A 7,166-nucleotide genomic window follows, 5' to 3' on the forward strand; every position below is an offset into this window, starting at 1 on the left:
AAAAAAATAGTCAAGGACTATTCGAGGGATATCATTTTTATCGGTCAAGATGGAGAGTAGATATAGCCAGGTGGTCCCGGTGGTTTCGCGCGCACGTACGCTGTACAGTCCTCGTGAATTTCCACGATGCTCGTTCGAGTGGATGCACGGTCCAACTCCGAGGATTTAGACGTGTGATCCTTGATGAAGAGGCCATTGAACCCGGGGCTCGAATCACCGCACGAGGATCGGCCGCTCGAGTCGGTAGTGCTCCGTTAGATAGCTTACGAGGCAGTTACCAGGCCGTTACCATGTCGATGGTGCCACTTGTCTCGAGAGGCTGCAGCCTGCTTCAAACCTTGCTCGGACGAAGGACACGGTAGCGTCTATACCCTCGCTCGTCAATCGCTCGAGTGACTTTGACATGACAGTAGCATTCGCTAATAACCGACTTTGAAACACATGGACCATCACTCTTATATCCCTCGTCTGGAGATTAAGAGTTCCTCTTCCAATGGTTTCTATGAGTCATTGGATTGGGTTGAGTTATTGAATATTAAGGTAACCAAATTTTAGGAAGGAATGGTAGATTTGATAATTTATTCTTCGATTATTCCTTACACTCTTTAAGATGCCATTTTCTTTTTAAAGCAAGAACTTCATTGATGTCTTCATGGTCAATTTACATAATCGTGTTGATCGAATTATTACCGATGCAAACAAATTCAGCTTTCAAATTGTTCCTTAGGCGACTTTAGGCCTAGCGTATCTTGCATTTTATATCCAATAATGAAAAGTAATCTTAAATTACAGTGTGTGGTTATGATTATGGCCACGATGACGATAAATACAAAATGTTGCAAAAATCCATACATTTATGAAATCACTTTCGACCAAAGATAAATCAAAACTCAAAGGTGTTCCACCAAATCGTCCACGTAAAACGCGAGTATGTAATCGCTGTTTAAATGTCATGGTTCGAAACTAGGGGCCCGTGACGCGACGAGAATTTTTCCCGCGTAGTCGCAGAACAAGAAACACTGAGTATACCTGTTGCCTCGGGGCTGAGCGGCGGGAGTGGCTCGTTTCCTCGCGGTTTTGACAAAATGTCTTTACCCCTCGGAGATAAAACCGGGGCGAAAAAGTGGAGAAAACGGAACTGGGTAGCACGTAAGTAAACCTCATAAGTAATCTTGCCGGCGGCGCGTCTTCGATTTGAATTACTCTTCTGTTATTTCTTGCCCGTCGTCGGGCGTTATCAGAAATCCGCTCGCTCGTCGGATTAGCATGTCTGAGGTAGCGACCATCAATTTCAATATCCACTCGATAAATATTCCTTTGGAACCCGACTTCTTTCCTCTGCACCGATCACCCATCCCCTTCGGCCAGATCCTCCCCTTTCCTCGTGCACCTTCCCCCGTCTGGAGATCCGTAAGATTCGATGGAGCAACGAGACGTACGGCCCCGATAGACGGGTCGCAGACTGGCTTTAGATAATATCCTCCCCCAATCTCTATACGGTGAGACTCTGCAACGATATTTTGCTTCGAAAGTTCGCCGGTATAGCCGTATAATGTCAGGAGAAAGGTATGCCAGGGCTGAAGACTGCTCGGCGAACCGGAATCGCTCGCGAGTGAAGGGATGTTCTTGGGAAAGTGTCGATGCGTTCCTTTAATTTTCTTTTCTCTTCTATTAACCCTTTCTCGCTGCTTAAGACATCGAAATACAGCCAGTATCACGAGTATTCGTACACTTTATGTTGATAGAAGAAATTTATCTAAATTAGATGATGGATTTCATAGACAAATGGCATGCTTAGAAAGCAAATGCATTGATATTTAATAATTGTGTGCTAACCAATATCTCGAATTATTATTCTTTAATTTCTTCCGTGGATAAATTTGTGTTAATGTGTAAACACCGGCTGGTTTTTCTCCAAAACACTTAACCACGCGACACACAAGTATTTCTCACCTCTCTTAACCCCAACAGCCGATGAAACGTAACCTGCATGCCCCGTTAAATAACCAAGAGAGTAAACAAGCCGAAGTAACAAACCGAGATAAACAACGCGTAAATTTGTAAATTGTCGGCAATTTTCCTGGAATCGGAGGGGAAAGAAAGCGGTGGAAACAGAATTACACTCCGGTGGTTTATCCGGTAGGCGTTTCAGCTCCCCGAAGTCTGGAAAGTAAGCAAAGTGTAGCATCAAATTTTTACTTCGTTACATCTGAATACTTGGTTCCTACCTCGCGGTGTATACCTTTCCTCATCCAAGTTCTATTTGGTCAAGCACCGTGCTGTTTTACTTTTCCCCGCGGTAACTCTCCAGGCACAAGCATAAGTAATGAAGAAACCTTGAAGACTTTTCCTCTAGACCGAAACTGTACTTTTCCGCCGAAAGAGGGAAACGAGACTTCGGCGAAGAGGACTAGGGAAAAAAAAAGGTGGGGGGTTGAACGCACGGTAGGGACAAGACAGAGGGAGAAAGGAGATAAAAGGGGACGGGGGATCAAGGTAATATTAATAAGTAGAAGGAAAAGTTGGTTTGATCAGCTAACCCGGACGAGTCCGGCACTAGACCACATCACAGAAAGACTCGAAGCGCCGAAGCTATTAGCATAATTACAATACTTCCGTCTGGCCGATCCAACTTTCTGCTTATTTTAAGCTACCGGGCTCTGATATCTCTACCGTGATGGGATTGCAAGCGAATCCATTACGCTGATGCAGCGTTAAAGGGCCAAATCATCGGAACGAATGTGCTGTTAAGTCATCATCGATACCGGCTACCTCGCGTCGGATTTAATTGGGCAACGCGTATCGGTCGTTGCCGCCTGTGCCATGAGCCGGATGAACCTCGACAGGTAATATCAACGTATTATTCGTCTTCCTAAACAACGCGTTCGTCTCTTTTACGCTAATCAACATGGTAATTGAAGTAGTATTATGTATGAAATTATTCGATTTCGTTGGAGGCCTATATCAAGCTTTATACATATTTTTGAAACTATATTCTAACGCTTTTGGCTGTAATTTCAGTTCTGTACGTTTACAAAAATTGTCTACAATAATAATAAAATTGTAGGAGCAAGGGCAATAATTTATATTGTGAAAAATAGTTTGTGAATAAAATTCGATAAGCTGATGTTGGATATGTGAACTATGTGGGTCTAATACATAATATTCTTCCTTCTGTTGAGCCGAGCTGGTAAATAACCAGCATACACCCGTTACGAATTAGATTTATTTTCAGCGAGAACATAAATGAGCCAGTAGTAGCGAAGGGTGTTTCGGTTCGGTGACTGTAGCTGATTCAGCTTTCCACCCTTACGGTCCCACACGACACTTTATCTTGTGTAATAGATCGTGGTGTATAGGAGGACGTGTGCCGATATCCCCGTCATTAAAAGTCAATGCTACGCGAAATTGGAAAATCGATATAGAGTGACCACAAATTTAAGTAAGTTAAAAAGTCTTAACGTGGATTTTCACATTTTGTGTTGGTAGTAAGACACTGTCCATTTTCTGACAATTTTATTACTTCATAATTATACCTAGAAACAGTTGGAAACGATGCTCTACGATGCTATACTGGAGTGCACAGGCATAAGTAGAAGCAGTCAACAATGGTCAGACACGCTAACCAAGTCCTACTTCATCGCGCGCATACAAAACGTAATTTATCCTACACTGTTTATTTATTAATTTGTCGTGAATTTTGCTTTCCTTTTAGACAACATGTTAACTTAATAAAATAGTATTAGTAGTAGCATCATCAAATTTTTAAATCATTCTCCCATAACCGACTAACCGTCCATCGCTATCCAACTTTAAGTAGAAACAGTCAACATTGGTCAGGCACGCCAACCCCGTCCTACTTAATCACCCACGAAATTTACCTTCCACTATTTATTTATTAATTCGTAATATATTTTGTTTTCATTTCGAACAATTTCTTGACTCCATGTCAATACAGTTAGCAAGGTGTTATTAAATTTTTATATCGTTCTGCCGTAATTATGCACCGCTATCCAGGGTAAGCTTTGAAGCTCGGAGAGCAACCTCCATCGAGTCTCCGTTACTGTGGCACAGGAACGACGGCTGATGTCGCGTTAAGGCCAATTTATACTATCCGTTCAGACACGGGGCGGTTACGTTCAGACAAGCACTTAGTGCTTACACTATCAGTTCACCTTCGATCGCGTCCCATTTGCATCCTGGATAGCGCAGCAGAGGCTACTGTTTTACAGCGTTTTCGTATCTACCTCTACATATTTATGCCGTGCGGCGAAACTGGTCTGAAGATGAAGATACCGAAACAAAGGATGGTGTCAATAAAGTAGTCTTACCGAACGTTGGAGTATGCACGAGAAGCATTGACAAAATTTCAGAGAACTGATTGGCGAAGTTAAAAACTCTAAGGGGTAACTTTCACTGGAATTTCATCACAAATAACATTCACACAGTTTACAACATAACATATAATAACTTGCCTGTCAATGGCACTTTCCACGAAGTGTTGTGACTCTGAAAGAGAAAATAAATTTTAATACAGAACTCGTAGTTCATTCATTTCTTGCGTTTCTTAGAACCATGCAAATTGGAAACCCGTAACACTGTCTGAACTTGTAGCTCTTTCACTGCCACTTCCGTGACTGAAGCGATGGTATAAATTGGTCTTTACGTGCGCGCGGCTCGTACAAACATAATATGGTGTACAGAGGGGGACAAAATCGCGCGGAGGCCGCCACTAGTGGACAAGACCTGGCGTAATGGAAGACCGGCGACGTCACAGTGAAATGAACGATAGTCCGACGGTCTGACAACATTATCAATGGATTCGCCAGCAGCGGAGCCGCGATATAATAGAAATCGTAACCCCTCGCTGAAGATTAATCGTTCGTTCGATCGGATCAAATTGCCGATGAGACGTGAAATTCAACGCGGAGATTTCTCTATTCCCTCGGTCTTCGATGGTACAAATAAAGTTTCGTCTTTCCATTTGCGCCGCGGCAGGGAAAATGGCCACCTTTAGCTGGAAAACCCTTGGAAAAGTTGCGCACAGGAGTCTGTTTCTTTCTTCCGGTGAAAAATCGTTTTTTAACCGAAACATTATCGAAGATACTATTGTTAGATACGTGGCACGTCTCAAGATTTATAACACAACCGATCAGCAAACAATTTTTATAACATACGGGGGAAATCCACTTTAGGCGCTTGAAAATCATAAGTTTATGCAACAATTTTTTGGGAGGTTGGCCACACCAAATCCATACAGTTCTCAAAGAACAAGGATGTATTCAACACTCCTAACGAACGAAGGAATAGAAAAGTAGCGAAAGGAGTAGGTGTATCGATACGCAGCTGGATTTAACGTTGGCACGGAGATCGTTTCGCAAAGAGCGTTGGCTGGAAAGAGGGAAACGAGTTAAACGAAGTTGCCCGCCGTGCAGATGGAAGCGAAAAGCAGAGCAAACTGCGGTGCCAGTGACAGAGTTACGTTGTCGCGTGTAACGAAGTAGATTAGTCAGTGTGACAGAAGACCGTAATTTCCTAGGCAAATGACACCGATCGCGCAACCAACGCACTGTGCTTCCAGTACACCTGGCACGTGTTTCGGTGCTCGTAAAACCAGGACTGTCGACGCTGCGCCATATTCTGTTTTCTGAAGAGGTTAAAAAAGAGGACATTTTTCGTTATTAGTCGACAAATGCAATTAAAAGGATATTCGACATAATCCTAGCAAATAAAATAATAATATCATATTCTGTTGGAGGGAATCGTATCATTACTTGATTTTTCACGTTCCTTTTTAATCTCTTTTGATTCTTTGAAGTATCGATGCTTTCCCATCGTTATTCTATAAAACCAGATACCCGTCGTACTTTTTATTCTGTTTACCCGACGGGAAAAACTAACAAGTCGAACGAAAATGAACTTGTATAATGTTTCGATTAGAGCTATACATTTTTTTCTGCATTATTATATTCGAGTTGAGTTGAAACGATGTTAATGGAAGTTAAAACTACAAAATAAATCCTTTGAAATAAGATAAGGAATGGAAGAATTTATTTCGCAATCTAAAATTATCACAAAATTCATTAAGGTCGAGGTAAGTTGAATGAAAATATATCTCTCGGGGAATAAGGACAAGCTGTAAATGGTTTCCGTTGACTCCGTAGGAAAAAAGCGAAAAAGGTGAACGAGGTTACCTACACGTTGGTCTAAACTGGCGCTGTCTGATCCTGGGGGTCCGGACGGCGAGTGGTCGGAAACGATTACATGTGATTTAAGGAGCTCTCCAGTCTCGGACCTCCAGGTTGGCCCGACCACTGCATCTAGCTTCCTATAGACTCTAGTCTGTTTTATCTACGAAGTGCAGCAGTCGTCTCTGCTTACACGCCTATTGGCCCTCGGTTCCTACGTCCATAAACCCTTCGATTACTTTCTTGCATCTCAATATAAAACATACGACGCCGACGCAAGAAGCTTCTCTCGTTTCTAACGTAGAAAATAGACAGGTTACTTCGTAATGTAATGTTACTAAAATAAACCCTTTGCACTCGACGACAATTTTATTACAGAGAGATAACAATTTCGACGACTAAACCTTCTGCTACCACGATCGGAAAGTCGTAGAAATATAATATCTTACTACTACTTCAAAAAAGATCATTCAGGCCTGAAAGGTTTAAACATTTATTTTAATTAAAAAATAATTCACCATCCCTAGACACAAATCTGCGAACAAACTCAGTGTTCGCATAAATCACTTCTCCAAAACAACCCTTGTGAACCTGACTGACCCTCCCAAAATCTTACCAATACAAAATCCTGTGCACAGGCCGACTTCACAATAATACGTCCCTAACTTTAATCCCTGATTTGTTCATAAAAATGACCGAAAATTGTTCTCTCACAGCGCGCAGTCAGCGCCCTTCGCCAGCGTTGATTCAGGCAGCGGGTGCGTGTCTCGCCCATCTCCCATGGTCGCGTAACTCTTAAGAGTTAGATCGATATGGTGCGAAATGTAACGATAAGTTAAAAAATCGCGGTTCCCGCGTTGCAGCGATAATGGTACTAGCAACCCACGTGGGCGGTGTTCAGACCATCAACAGCCCCCGTTCACCACCACCACCCCCCCCCCCCCCCCGCATACGAGTAGCGAGCGAGACTCGGTTACC

The sequence above is a fragment of the Hylaeus volcanicus genome, chromosome 1 (genome assembly GCF_026283585.1).
Source record: "Hylaeus volcanicus isolate JK05 chromosome 1, UHH_iyHylVolc1.0_haploid, whole genome shotgun sequence".
NCBI lineage: Eukaryota > Metazoa > Arthropoda > Insecta > Hymenoptera > Colletidae > Hylaeus > Hylaeus volcanicus.